This window comes from Corvus moneduloides, chromosome 17, assembly GCF_009650955.1.
Source record: "Corvus moneduloides isolate bCorMon1 chromosome 17, bCorMon1.pri, whole genome shotgun sequence".
Lineage (NCBI taxonomy): Eukaryota > Metazoa > Chordata > Aves > Passeriformes > Corvidae > Corvus > Corvus moneduloides.
In genome coordinates this window covers 14,208,703-14,224,286 of record NC_045492.1, presented here as the reverse complement: position 1 = coordinate 14,224,286, position 15,584 = coordinate 14,208,703, and the positions used below count along the sequence as shown (strand labels likewise).

The 15,584-nt window shown below is 47.1% G+C and overlaps 1 long non-coding RNA gene across 3 annotated transcripts in view; it reads left to right on the top strand.

The window, feature by feature from the left end:
* The first annotated feature begins 769 nt into the window (after positions 1-769).
* LOC116452273 overlaps positions 770-15,584 on the top strand; it is a 24,126-nt gene continuing 9,311 nt past the window's right edge. The window contains exons 1-3 of one of the 3 annotated variants that reach the window (XR_004243454.1): positions 770-1,094; positions 1,200-1,318; positions 2,586-2,755. This is a non-coding gene — a long non-coding RNA (uncharacterized LOC116452273). The remainder of the gene's footprint in view (positions 1,095-1,199; positions 1,319-2,585; positions 2,756-15,584) is intronic. The other 2 variants (XR_004243453.1, XR_004243452.1) reach the window with 2 other exon arrangements.

The window sequence follows — 15,584 nt, the reverse complement described above, 5'->3', positions numbered from 1 at the left end:
TTTTTCTTTTTCTTTTGCTTCTTTGCTATTGTTCTGGATATGGTGGACCCAATTTAAAAAAAAAAAAAAAAAAAAAGTGGGATTCTCTTTTCTGTTGGAGGGTAAAAATGATTTGAAATTCTTAAAATGCTGAGGAGAATGAGTTGAATGTAGAAACATAGATTTCTCTGACTTTGTGAATGCTGCATAAAATGCTTGTTCTTGTAATTCTGAAATCTAAAAACCTAATAGCTTAAATCTCTTAATAACCTTGTTACTAAGTCTGCCATTCGTACTCTTTCTGTCCTGTGCAGCAAAATGAGAAAAGTAGATATATTTTTGCAAACTTGTGAGTTAAGAAATGAGCTAAAACTTAAAAAACTACTTGCAAAAGAGCATTTGGGTGTTTTATTAAACATTGAAATGCTATTAACTGTCTTTCAAATGTGCTCCAGGTGGTTAATAACTGGATCTCTATATTTTAGAAAGGAATGCAGAAGGAAAAGAGGAAGGGGTAAGGGACAAGATCTGGTTGTGACCTAGGCAGTGTGTCACAGCTTCTGCGCTGCTCAATCAAGAATCGCACGTCTCTAACCTCAAATCATTTCAATACTCACAAACGGGGATAGAGAAATTAATTACGAGCACCTTAGAGCTGCATTTTCCTCTGCAGCCCTTTAATTTCCCGGTGACTAAGCCAGAGCCGAGCCCGCCCCGCTCCCGCAGCCGCTCCCGCCCCGCACCGCCGGGTGCCGCGCTCGGCGCGCTGAGCTCCGCCGGGCCCGGAGCAGCCCCGGCCCGGGAGAGGAGGGGGCGCAGAGCGGGGGCTGCCTCCTGAGCCGCTCCTACCGGGGGCACCGACCGGGGGGCTGCAGATGCGGCCGGGGGTCCCGGCGGGACGGTACCGAGGGGGCCGCAGCCCCCGCCGCCCGGGCGGTCCCGCTGCAGCCGCGGAGGCTCCTGTGCCCGGACCCGAGCCCTCGGCGGGGCTGTGCCGGGAGCGGCCCCGGCCCGGCCGATGCTCGGTGGGTTAGCGGAGGAGTGAGTTGCCGGTGTTCCTTCAGGATGAGCAGGGACGGGTCTGCGGGACTCCCGTGGCTGGGATGCAGTGCTGGGTAAAGTTGAGCTGCCGCTGAATCACTATTTGCATGCTTTTGTTTGTTTAGAATTTTTTTTTTCTTGTTAATTACTGTGCCTGGTCCTTGTTATTTGGTTTGTAGAAATGAAGCCTGATGGTGTGTGAGGCTGAGCTCCGAGTGCCGATGTGACTGAGTGGGACCATGTGCAGTTTGAGGATCCGAGGTGCAGCCAGCTCCCCTCCGGCTGCTGAGCTCCACTGGTGAGGACCAGGGGACGCCTGGGATCCCTGAAGGCAAAGACAGAGGTTTTGAAGTTGCGCTTTGTAGGGTGAGACACTTCCCCACCACCACCAAAAAGGAGAGGAAGGCTCCAAAACCCTAAGGGGAGCACTTGGGAGTGTTCTCCTTGTGACCTGCAGGAAGCTGATATCCCACCTGAGCCTGGTGATGTAAAGCCAGTCATGTTCTCTTTGAACAGTTTATTTAAATTTTTCTCTTGTCATGACAAAAGATGCTCCTAAACCAATCTTTAAAATACCTTCCCCTCGCCCCCTTCCTTCATTTTGACAGCAAAATGTTGATGTGATTTATTTTTGTCTCCAAGAAAGAAAAGGGAAACTTGTTCAGTTTCATTATGCAGAGAATTTTTTCCCATGCATCCTCCTTGACATCATCTTTTCATATATGGTTGTCAATGATTTGCAGTAAGTCAGACCACTTACGCATAACCTCATCTTGGGATCTTTGTTCTGGTTTTGTGTTCAACATTTTCAAGGTGATGACACAATGCTTGGTCCAGGATACCCACATCATTTTCACGTGGTTAAACCACTGACAGCATTTGTCTTACTTCTGGGTTAAGATCTATTTTATTAGTCATCTACACATCTACAGTGGGCAAGACACAAATCTTGTTAATGCTGTTAACATTTACAAAAAACCCCAAATTTTCAAGCTTGATTAAGATGATGTTGCAAAGTGAACTACTTAATACTTCATTCAAGTATTAGTTCATGTCAGCTGGAGACTATTGGTTTAGTCAAGTGCCACTTGTACTGGTGTTAAATAAGAAATAAAGAAGACACAAACAACTTTCCTGTACAGTGCTGTACAGCAGAATGGATATTTTTAAAAGTGGGTTTGCCATCAGCCTGTTAGTTCTGACAAGGAATACAGAAATTATTTGTGTTCTCTGCTCCTTGGAAGTCATTCTGTTTCCTTCAGACCTCTTCAGCTGAAATTAAACACGTGGTTTTTACTGCTGACCTCTCTTGATCCTTGCACATCTTGGTACCCTGCTCCAAGCAGCTGTGTAATTTAGGTGTTTTCTTGCTTGAGAATTGATCACGGCTTTTGTGGCTGCGTCTTCTTGAGTGTCTCTTTGGGTGGGCCTGGCCCTGCACCATAGAAATGGGAATGGGGCTTTTGGTTACTTTTCATGGAGAGTTGCCTTAGTGTTGTGTTTTTTACATTTTCAATTAGGAATAGCAATTTCCTCCAGTGTGTAACTTCTAACTTTCATTCCAGTGTTTAATTTTGTGTAGCAGTTGTAGCACGTGAAACTACACTCCTGATGAGCTCAAGCTAAGCCTTGTAGAGTCCAGTAGAAGACTTCGCCCAGCGGAAAACCTCACACCTCTGCTGCAGGACATCACTGTGCCTGATGCGGGTGTCCCCTGGACAGAGCTGGAACAGACGTAAGTTGCGCTATGGAAGTACACCCGCCGTTCCGCTCGTTTCGTCCCCTCACAGCCCGCGTTTGGCCAGGGTAGGGTTTGCTCAGGGCCGGCTGGCGGAGCGGCCGCGGGGCCGGGCCCTCAGGGCGCCATCTTGGCCGCGGGCAGCGCTGCGGGGCCGCCGCCGCCAGGTGGCGCCGGGGCGCGCGCGGGGCCGCCTGAGGGGCGAGGCGGGAAGGGCCGGGGAGGAGGCGGGGAGGGCACGGGCAGGCCCCACACACCCCGGCACACACCTACAGACCGCTACAAACACCTACAGACCCCTACACACACCTACGGACCGCTACAAACACCTACAGACCCCTACAGACCCCTGCACACACCTACAGACCCCTGCACACACCTACAGACCCCTGCACACACCTACAGACCCCTACACACACCTACGGACCGCTACAGACCCCTGCACACACCTACAGACCCCTGCACACACCTACAGACCCCTGCACACACCTACAGACCGCTACAAACACCTACAGACCCCTACACACACCTACGGACCGCTACAAACACCTACAGACCCCTACAGACCGCTACACACACCTACAAACACCTACAGACACCTACGGACCCCTGCACACACCTACGGACCCCTGCACACACCTACGGACCCCTGCACACACCTACGGACCCCTGCACACACCTACGGACCCCTGCACACACCTACAGACCCCTGCACACACCTACAGACCGCTACACACACCTACGGACCGCTACAAACACCTACAGACCCCTGCACACACCTACAGACCGCTACACACACCTACGGACCGCTACAAACACCTACAGACCCCTACACACACCTACGGACCGCTACAAACACCTACAGACTCCTGCACACACCTATGGACCGCTACAAACACCTATGGACCGCTACAAACACCTACAGACCCCTGCACACACCTACAGGCCCCTACACACACCTACGGACCCCTACACACACCTACAGACCCCTACACACACCTACGGACCGCTGCACACACCTACAGACCGCTGCACACACCTACGGACCCCTGCACACACCTACAGACCCCTGCACACACCTACAGACTCCTGCACACACCTACAGACCGCTACAAACACCTACAGACCCCAGCACACACCTACAGACTGCTACAAACACCTACAGACCCCTACAGACCCCTGCACACACCTACAGACCGCTACAAACACCTACAGATCCCTACACACACCTACGGACTGCTACAGACCCCTACAGACCCCTGCACACACCTACAGACCCCTACAGACCCCTGCACACACCTACAGACCGCTACAAACACCTACAGACCCCTACGGACCCCTGCACACACCTACGGACCCCTACAGGCCCCTGCACACCCCATCACACCCCTGCACACCCCATCACACCCCTGCACACCCCATCACACCCCTGCACACACCTACAGACCCCTGCACACCCCGGCACCTCCCTACGGACCCCTGCAGATGCCTAGAAACCCCGACACATCCCTACGGAGCCCTGCACACCCCTACACACCCCTACAAATACCTACAGGCGCCTAGAAGCTAGTCTGTGCAAAGTGTAGGACACGAGAGATTGGTTTCTTTGGTCAAAAATCCCTTGCGTGCATTCCTGAAAGGTGGTGATTACTTTGGTGGTAGGGCATTGCCTGCTCAAAGGCAGTGGTTGGAATCAATAGCTCTTCACTGCTGACTGTATTCTGTCTGATTTGCTCTTAGGTTCATTCTCTCACCTCTGCAGCTTGGGAGCTTATGCTGAGATTTTTTATGTTCCTCGTTCTTTTTGCCATCAGTCAGGCATGCACCTCACATTTCTAGCTCCAGTGAAGGGAAGGTGGTAAGTTTGTTTAGATGGATCCCACGAGCTTTTGAACCTCTTGTGAGCCTTCTCTTGCCAGCCTTTCCTTCCCCAGACTCTTGTATCTGCTGTTCTCTTATTGTTTCCATGGGTCAGTGCTGGTCACCTTCTTAGATGGGATTCTTTGTCTGAAAGCATGATTGGAAAAGGTGTCTACTCAGACATGCACAGCTGCTTTAGTTACCAGTGTGGAAATTCACTCTTTCCATTTCTTTGGTTCCTCGTCCTTGAAGAGGATGTACAGATAGCTACAAAATCTTTGCTTGTATTGATAATACTTTTCGTCATTTTTAAATTCATGTGTTGATCCTCCAGCCATACTCACCAGTTACAAAACTTAGTCTTGCTGATTTGAATTAGGAGACAAAGCTCAGGCGAAACTTCCCTCCTCCAATTAGCACAGTAATGTCTAGGAAGAGAAACGTGGGGTTTTGTTGGTGGACTGCTGTGCTCTGGTGTTTGTGCTGAGCACTTGAGTAAATCTTCAGTAAGATAAAGTAAAATACATTGCCTGAGGGGAAATCAATGTTGTTTCATGGTGTGGGGTTTCAGAGCAGTCCTGCTCTCGGTGGCTCGTTGCTGTACCTGGAGCATCCTTTCCCTTTGTCAGTGCTGACTCCTGTTGAACCCGGCTGTCGCTGTGGCTCTGCAGGCTGTGCACAACGACTCTGCAATCAGATTTGCATATCATTTCCTTCCATCACAAGCTGCTGCAGCAACAGCAGCTCTCTTGGATCTTGGATTGGTCATTTTCTTTTACCCTCAAAGAAAGATGGTTTAAATTTGTTTCTTGTCTGCTCTGCCATTGTTATCTCAGGTTTGTGCACCATCTCTCTGGCTCTGTTCCAAGTTCTTGTTCTGAGTTGCAGCAGTTATCATATCAATTACAGCAGCACTGTGCTGTAGGAGTGGCTTTTCCCTACTCCTTTCTTACACTAGCATTAGAAGTTTGTACCTTATCTTTGGAAATTCCAGGCTCAAATTTTAATCTGATGTAGTTTATCTGAATATGAACCTTACCCCAGCCCACCAGTCTGTTCTTCACCTGTGTTTATGGTAGAGGAGGATGTTCCTGCTTGCCATAGACCCAAAATAATTAAATAGAACAAACCTGGAATCGATCTGCTTCATGTCCCCCATTCTGTATTAATTCTGGATTTTGATTTAACATTAAGAAATATCAGTATGCCTCCATTGACAGGGACCCAGCCTGGGTGTCTGTGCTCCCTTTCTGTTGGATCTGCAGGACATCCTGTAAAGATACCCCAGTGTCTGGGGCTGTGGTCGTGTCACTGCTGGGGGAGGTGGCTGAGTGTGCACTTGGGGGCTGCAGTGCTGACACCAGGATTGCAGGGGACACTGTTGGTTTGTTTACAGGAGAAAGCTTCTACTGTTTGATCGGCTGTTGCAGAACACTTAGAGCACTATAAAAGCACTTGATCTGCATTGATCTACTCATTCTCATAATAAAAACACCATAAAATCTTACCAGGAGTAATTTTATATGTATATTGCTTTGTTTATACTCAGTTGTTAAAAACACAACTTCCTAAAAAAACCAAAGACACACGAGTCACATGACCATCAGTAAAATGCACAAGTACCTGTTGGAGTTTATAAAGCTTGATCCATGGATTAAATGACCTACAACAGTCATTTATGCTTTATTTGAGGTTCTAGATTAAGTATCTCAAAATGCCCAGAATATTCCCTGCACTATTAGCCCCATGCCAGGTTCTCTCCATTCTAGCTAAAAGATCCTTGCTCTTTTCTATGTGGTTAAAGAAGAATTTCTTGTAGCTCCAGTTAGCCTTTCCTGACCTCAGCCCTTCCATTCCTCACAGGTGCCAGTGAGCACTGGGTACAGCTGCCCCACTTCACACCTCTGTCAGGTACCAGAGCAAGCTCTGGCAGCTTCATCTGCAGGAAGAATCCCATTCAGTTCCTGCAGATCCAGGGCAAACAGCAACTGCCCAAGAGAATAATGGCTATTCAGTGTGGCATGGACAGGAGATGGTGCACACTGATTTCATCCTCAGCTGTCGAACTCCAGTGAATCTTCAGAAAAACACAGTTTATATAGAGTAAAGAATTCAGTAAGGAATTGTAACTTGGCCAAATTCAGTCATATTTTCCTGGAAGTGGGAAAATATGTCCCAGATGAGGGTAGTTTTCTGCCAATTTAAAATCCCCACTATAGCTTATGAAGGCATCAGGGCTTTTCAAAAGAGCTAAACAACACATATTTTTCCTTAATTTCATTATCTGAATGAATTGGTTTGGTTTTATTCCCTAAAACTTTCCAAAATTGTTAAACCTGCAGCAAATACCCAATCTGGAAAAAGGATCAAAGCTGGAGATTCTGCAGGGCTGCCCATACAAACAATGTTTAGTAACTGGGACACCAGTAAGAACGGGAAGGCCAGGCTGGTCATACAGAAACTGCCTTGAGCTGGGCTTGAACAAGTACAGTGCTTTCAATTTTATTTGTTTTTAAAGAAAAATTCTGAAATTTTGTGTAATAGTATATTCATGCTTGCAAGCACCTTGTAATGATGACATTAGTGAAGCAAAGAGAAAGGGGTCTAATCTGTAGGAGAAAAGTGAGTTATCAGGATTCACTCTTTGTGTTTGGAATATCCAGAGGTGGGCTGAACAGAAAGGACCTTGTACTACATATAAATTACAAACATGGCTGGGTAAGTCTGCCGGGTTGTAAGAATATAACACCTCCAGAGGGAACAGAACAGGGGAAGGAACCTTCTCTTGTGGAGTTTGCAGCTCTGTGGCAGAAAAGTTTTTCTGCTGCAAAGCTTGAACTTTGTATGGGAGAAACTGTGATTTCAGACATTTTTATTCAAAGATGTTATCTGTGCCCTGGCTGAATGGGGTGCTGCAGTCTTAGGGAAAGGACAGGAAATCTATTTTAGAGAACTCCAGCATGTGGAGTTTAAAGAAACCCTCGGTATCTTCTGATGGAAGAAAGCGGAATGTTAGCAACTCTTGCTGTTTTCAGCTTGTAATAGCTCTTGTGTTCTTAAAGCTGGAAATTTTCTTTCAATGGCATTGCCTGAGGATCTAGTCAAATATTTGAGAGAATTTTTTAACCCTTGTATAATTGCAGACTTATAAAACATAACCTCAAAAAAAAAATCACCTGCTGGTGGTATGAAGAAAAGGTGCACATTTGTCAGATATTTGTTCTGGAGGCTTTTTACTGTCTTTTTTTTTCCCTACAAATATTGTAATCTGTAGACCAGCAGCTGCTCCTCTGAGGTGGGGTTTGCTCTCTTGTCCTGGCTAAGGTGCTGGCTGATGGCTTTTCCTGACACCTGAAGTTGATTCTCAGAAATGGAAGTGGGAAATTGAGAGTGGGATATGAAACATTCTCTGTGTTCCTTTACTGGTTCACCTGAGCTCAGTAATGAGCAGAAGTTATTGGTGAGTCTGACTGGAGTATCTAGGAAAGAGATGTGCTTCCCAGTGATTGTGGAATCACAGATTTCTGGCTGCAGTCTCTGTAGATGATAGGAGACCCCTTCTCTGAGAGAAGAAAGCTCAGGAGGGCTAAGGAACTCTGTGGAGTTCAGGTTTTGCTTCAGGTGCAAGACAGAAAGCTGTGTCTTATCAGAAACAGATCACTGGAGTAAGAAATCTTCCCTATGCTGAGACTCCGCATTTGTCAACTTTTGCAGATCATCCTTCAAATGTAGCTTGAGGGAGGTGTCAGGCTCACTCTTTGCTGTATATTAGCAGTTTCTCTTCTTGAAGGCTCCAGAGCAGCACATATTGCAATTTCTGTTATTCTTTGCCACTGACAATGTGCGATCACATGTATGTCACGCTACCTCTTTGTGTCCTAATTTACCTCACAACATAATATTTGGTGTTTTCAAAGTGCTATGAGATTTTTCTGACAGTCTTGAAGAAAAATATTTGTTAAATTAATACTAAACCATACCAGATGGGAAAGATGAGAGGAGAGAAAATAGAGCAGAGTATTTCAAAACTGGGGGTGTACTATGTTCATATTTAAAACTCACTAATTTTCAAGTGCTGAATACTACAGGCCATTTTTTTTTAATAGCGGGGAAAATGAAAAAATCCTGCATGTGCTTAAATATTTAATGTTAAGAACTTTAGGAGGATATTCAGTTTATTTTACCTGCAGCTATGCTTGAAGTTCATCCAGTTCCATTGTGATTTGGGCTGATGCATTAACTGGTTTGAGAGGCCTAGCTGGTTCTGTGTTGAGAAAGAAAACAGTTTAAAATGGGAACATTCAAGGTAGGGGATGCAGTAGGCCCAGAAGTCAAGATTTCAGCTGTCAAACTGCTGTGACAGTTTGCAGTTTTCAAGTGGGCAAGAACAGAAGTCAAAATACAGAAGTGCTGCCTGTTCCCACCTGAAGCGATTGGGTTTGACTGCACTGAGAGCAGGTGTAAAAAGGCTTTGCAGGAGACATGTCCTTGTCTCACTGTGCCAGGCAGGACAGCACAGGCACAAACATCAGGGCTTGTGCAGCAGGTGAGTTACACACACAGCAATGGGGGGACACTGCAGAGCCGTCACTGCTCCAGAGACAGCACTTGGGGCAAAGCTCTGGTATAAACAGGTGCCACTTAATGGGGAGAATCAGCTTTTAATTAAGCCATCATGCTGCAATGGCACCAGGAAAAGAAATGGTCTCATTTATGTGCAACAAAGAAGTTAAAATAACAATCCAGATTCCTTTTTTTAGTCAGTGCTAAGATTGGCTTCTGACTTCCTGTTCTCTAATGGGAGGGATTAGGCCCTTTATGTTTTGAAAGATACTGAGCCAATTCTTGTTACAAAATTCCAGTACTGAGATCAAATGAATGAACAAAAACAACTAGAAAAAACTTGATTTGTCAGAGAGGCACCTTCATTAGTGCTCTCGTCTCTTTTCTGTCATAGGAATTGTTTTTAAGCTATAATTGGAACTCAGTGACAAAAGCTTCTGGCTACATATGTAAAGATTTGTAAAATGCTGCCTTTCTGTAAGCTGGTCTGATCTGTGCCAGAAAATAGGAACCAGAGCTCCTCCCCCACGTCAGTGCCAGGGACTATTGGTTAGTTCAGCTTGAAATGCACTCTGCAGCACACGGGTGCTGGCTCTGATGCTTGCTCTTGAAAAGCAGGAAAAATCTTCCTTCGGCAGTGTTTTACATAACACTGCCCTGTGCACAGTTAAAGTGAACTACTTAGAGAGCAGGTATTTGCTGGCACCAGTCAATAGCAGGAGTTGTCTCCTCACCCCACATTCCTCTGCTGCTCCTGTAAGGAATGCAGGAGCAGAGCTGCTGCTCACACTGTGATGGAAGTGTTTGCATGTTCCTGCAGCAGAGCTGCTGCTTGCACACTGCTGGAAGAAGTGTTTGCATGTCACACTGCAGCTCTGCAGGCCTGGCTGCAGTGGGGGTGGCTGCAGCAGCTTTGCTGTCTGCACTTGCATTTCTGTCTGCAGTGCAGGCCGAGTGCTGCATTTACACCGCCAGACAGCGCTGGGTGTGCTCAGTGTTACAAAACAACCTGTGTGAAATACTTATGGTTCAGGGCTCCTCTTCATAAACCTGGGCTGTGCTGCTGCTGCCAGTTCTTCAAAACCCCAAAGCAAGGAAATCATAAAGGCTAAACTTGGCTGCTGTGTCTGTGAAGACCCCAGGGGCTGCAGGGCACACCTGTGAAAGGTGCTCTTGGGTCCTTCAGCAGAATCACCTGCCTGGATTTCCCTGCAGGTGTCCCAACTGGGACTGTAACTTTGTTACAGGTGTGCCATTTATACTGTTGGTGTTAAGAGACAATAACCACGTTTCCCAAATACTAGAACTGCCTTACTAGGGAAGGCTGACTCTGTTTCCTGGTTCAGGGTTTCTTTGGTTATACTGTTTTTCTCTGTTTGTGCTCTACCATCTACATGTTATATTCCAGCTGAGATGAGGAAACATCCTGCAGGATGTATGATGTTAGTGTTAAACACTTCAAATAGATTTTAGTACACTGAGAATTTCTGTTCTTGCCAGCTATAGTTGTGGTGAGCGTGTTGGGAACTTTATTTTACCATATTTCTGTGGATTATTGTCTCCAAGCATGGTATGCTCCTCTCCTTACTGCTGTAACCATGTAATAGATACTTTTGGAACGGTGTCCCATCAGAGGAATGTCTGTGGAAACTGTGGTCTCAGTGTGACAAAACCAAAAACTTCTGTGTTTGTTTTGTTCCTATTTTTATTTCTGCACAGGGAAAAAAAAAGGCGCTATAAAATTATTATGTGTTTACAAACATTTTGCTTTATAAAACAAGTTCATAATTTATACTCAGGATTCAATTGGGGTTGAAAATCACTGCAGCTGTCTTCATGCAAGCTGTTCTGTCTCTGAGCTTCCAGTTTAATGTATGCAGTCTGCCACATTAATTCTTGAAGTAGCTCTTAAGTGGGAAGCTGTAAAAGGGGTGATTTTGGACCAAGATACTTTTGAAAATAGGACACACTCATCTTTGGTTCTTCGTGTCCAAATGGGCTCAAGTAAATAAGCTCTTTTATAGTAGCCTTCAGAATTGTGAAAGGTGTTAATAAAATCTCTGCAAGTTTTGTAGTACAGGGAAAGCTACTCATAAAGTGAATTCAAGTCTCTGGAAAAAAGGGCCTTAAGGAAGAAAGGGAGGGCAGTAATACTTAACCATATGGGTTTCATTGATGTGGGAATGAGTGAAGTGTTGGAAATGCACAGTGAATTCAAGAAACACCTGGGCTCCTTTGTGCAGAGGAAAGAGCTGGACTGGAAGTAAAAGGGCATGGGTGTGAGGAATGAAGGATCTGGGACCAGGTGAAGGATTTTTCAGTCTAACGAATGCCTTGTGCTCAGGTGTTTGTGGCATCAGTATGTGCTGCTAATGTCCTTTTGTCAGCTGTGTGTGACTTTTGGGGCAGAGTACTGATCTTCCTCAGTTTCCCAGGCAGTGAGAAGTAAGGGGTTTGTACTGTAAATCTAATTTTTGAAAGAACGAATTTAACCCTTACCTGTTTCCCAAAATGGAGCACGTTCCATCACTGGTCCCACCGCTCCCGGCCGGGCCCCCGTCCGTGGCCTCGGGCACTCAGGGCTGATGTCGCGGTGCTCCGGGGAAGGGGCTCTGCTGCGGAGCAGCGGCAGCTCCGTGCGCGCCCACGGGCACCTCCGCGCGTCCCCGCGCTCCGCCTGCCGCCCGCTCCCGCCCGTCCCCGCAGTTCCCTCGCTGCCCGCACACCACACGCCCGGGTACGGCTATTTTTTTCCCGATTTCCCAGCGTCGCCATTCCGAGGCAGCAATGCCGAACAGCCTGTTTTACACAGGTGCCTCTGGGTGAATGATGAGAGAGTGAGGGGCTGTGCGGCTGTAAGAAAAATCCAAATAACCCCGAGTTTACTGCTCGGTTAGGTCGGGTTTCTCCTCCCTCGCTTCTGAGGAGTCTTTACTCAGCAGTGGCATTTTTTCCTGTGGTAACAAACGCAGCCGAGCAGATGGCGAGTGTGAACACACGGATTGCTGCTCTGCCTGGAGCCGGGAACAGTGAGCAGGGCTGGCGCAGCCTCCCAGTTTCCAGGAGTGTTTACAAGTTAATGGACTTGTTCCACTCGAAATAACCCATGGTATGTGCTGGGTTCAGCGGTCAAGAGATCCTTTAGGAGTAATCGAGGAAAGCAGGAGGGTTTTAGATACTGAGCTTGTTTTTTCCTATGACTGATTTTAGCACATTTGTCTTCAATATGAAACTGCCAAGAGAGGTAGAAGGAACAAGAGTGGATAGCAACATGCAGCCTTCACCTGAAGGAGCCAAGAAGAAAGATGGAAAGTGACTATTTAAAAGGGCCTGGAGAGACAGGACAGGGGGCAATGGCCAGAGGGCAGAGTTAGATGGGATATTGGGAAGAAATTCTTTGCTGTGAGGTTGGTGATGCCCTGGCACAGGTTGCACAGAGAAGCTGTGGCTGCCCCATTTCTGGAAATGTCCAAGGCCAGGCTGGACAGGACTTGGAGCAACCTGGGAGAGTGGTTTTGTTGGGGCTTGTGTAAAATGTTCCTCCTTTCCATAGCAGTTTATTCAAACAGGACTGAAGGCCAGGTTCCTGTGGGGAAAGGAAAGGGTACCGTACTTGAAATGTAAGGTCACAACTTCTGGGAAACACCAAACTACTTGCTCTGAATATGCACAAGTGTATCTTTAATACCTAAACGCTGTCAGTGATTTATTGTACCCTTTAGGAAGTTTCTCTCTAAGTAAAGTGCTGTCCTGTGCCTTGGGATCAGGCTGTGAGCACAGCAGGGACCTGAGGGCACAGCGGGCCCTGGCTCCTGGGGGAAGGTGCAGGTCTGCTGCAGCTGCAGTGTGGTTAAGGGGCAGTGGGCGTGGGGTTACGGTGTGGTTACACAGTGGTTACACACCGTGGTTACACTGTGCGGTTACACCGTGGTTACACTCTAGTTACACTCTGGTTACACCGTGGTTACACCGTGCGGTTACACTCTGGTTACACCGTGGTTACACTGTGCAGTTACACTCTGGTTACACCGTGGTTACACGCTGGTTACACCGTGGTTACACTCTGGTTACACTCTGGTTACACCGTGTCTATCCCCGCGTGTGCGCGCTCCCGCTCCCGGCAGTTCGCGCTCCGAACGGAGCCTGCCCAGCCCGGTGCTTCATTGGGCTCCGGGGCTGTGTGACATCATTGGCAGCCAATCGGGGAGTGCTTTAGGGCAGAGTTTAAAGCTCTTTCATAATATATTTATATTCAGTGCAGATATTTTTGGGCTTCAGTAGCATTCATTTTGTCGCAGAGTCTATGTGTCAATATGGCTTGGGAAAAAAAAGGAAAGGTATGAGCATGGCATGTTTGCCCTTGGTTTTGCACTTCAGCCGGGCACCGAAACACCGCAGGGATCCAGCTCTGCTGGGAAGGATTTCGCACTTAGGCTGGTCTGGGGCGCGCTCCCTGCTGGGCTGCGCCTGCTTGGACACACCTGCAAGGATTGCCCGCGGCTCTGGCTGGCCAGGAGCAGACATGCAGGACGTGTGTGTGTCTGTGTGCACCAGCCCGAGCCCCCCGCAGCCGGGCCGGGCTCGCCCCGCGGCTCCCCTCGCTCCTCCCGGCCGGGCTGGCTGCGGTCGGGCTGCGTTTGGGTGCCCTGGACTCCCGTGCCCTCCCCAGCCCTGGTGTGCCGGGTGCCCCGCTCTGCCTGCTGGCACGCAGACACTGTGGTTCTCTGCTGGTTGACACAGCTTGAAGGAGAACTGGTCCCTGACAGTGTCTCTTCCAGAAAGTCTGTAGAGCCTCCACCATTTTTGTTTAACTCTTTCCTTTCCTGAGTGCCCTCTGTAGCAGGACCTTGTGGGATTGCAAAACTATTATAATTTCCAGCCCAGAAGACAAAATAGTATTTCTTTTTACAAAAAAAAAAAAAAAAAAAAAAAAAAAGAAACAGAGGCTTGTATCTGGAGTGGGACTATCTGGGCTGTTCTTCTCCCACCTAAGCGTTGTGGCTGTGCTCTTGTCAGGTTGCTAAAAGTCACATGTTCACATATGATGGGCCTGCAAAGCATAAAAGTGCAGTGCTGACTTCTTCAGCCTCTTGGGATCCCAAATATTTTATGTGCTCCTGAGCAAGAGGCTTGGGAAGGAGTCTTTCAGGTGCTGTCTCTGTCTCTAGCAGGCTGCTCAGTGTTCACAAAGGATTTAGAGAATGAGGAATACAATGAGGGGAGAAAGCTTGTTGACATGGTTATTTTGAGATCACAAAAGGGAATGCCAACTGCAGAGAGCTGCAGACAGACCTTCCAACACTGAGAGACTGAGAGGAAAACTCTAGCCAAAACAAGATGTCAATAAATTATGATGCAAATGGGGCTGATGTGAGGGAGCCTCACATGAGTGGTGTTGGTCTACAAACCAGCATTTTTCATTAAAGAAAGAGATCATGAAGTAATCCAGATGGCCTTGGGAAAACCTTCAGCTCACAGGTCAGTTACGGGCAAGAAAGAATTGAAAGTTAGGAACTTTTAGGAAAAGTACAAAGACAGAAAATCAAAACCATCTTGTGCCCCTCTCTACATCTGTGGTTTCATCTTGAACTTCGACTGAAATTCTGATGCTGTTGCAGTAGGACTAGAAAAGGCATCTGGAACAGGAGTTGGGAACCACATCCCTTTGGCAAACAGCTAAGCAGATTTCAGTCTTCTCTTTTCCACACTCAACAAGAATACACTAGAGTTTTGGAAATCTGAAATTGCATGAGACAGTAAATAGAAGTTACCAAGAAATAGTCTCCAAATGAACTAAGGGAGGGATTTTGACATGTGATGTATCACTAAAGTTTGGAACTCACTGTTGCAGTTGGAAGTGAAAGAAGATTTATATATGTTAAATTTCATCAAAGTAATTTAGCGAAGTAATCTTTCTATTTCTAGGAACTCTTGTGCTGCAAATTCCTATAGGTTAGGGGAGTATTTCAGGCAGGAATGCTGCATACTTGCCCTGTTTTTATACTCTAAGCATCAGCTGTTGGTCTCAGCTGGAAACAAGTTCCTCAGTTTTGGTTGGACAGTGAAGGCATGCTGGCTATTCTTGTATTTGTGGGCAGATTTCTGCTGTACCACCACAGAACAGCATCCCAGCTGCTCACTAGAGGTTGAAGTACAAGCCAGCCCTCACTGATCTTTATTTCCTGCTGTATTACTCTTGGAAAATGAGTGTAATTTTCCATCTCCTGTGACTTGTGAGTGGGTCAGTCTCTGGTTGTCTGAATGCCTTCCCAATGAGCATTAGAATATTGAGTCTTTTGCCAGGCTAAATCTAACACTTCCAGTTTTGCCACATTTGCAAGATCTGCTGGAGTGTCCAAGGTGCTTCCCATCCCCATTCCTTCTCTTCCTCAGGCTGAGGGAA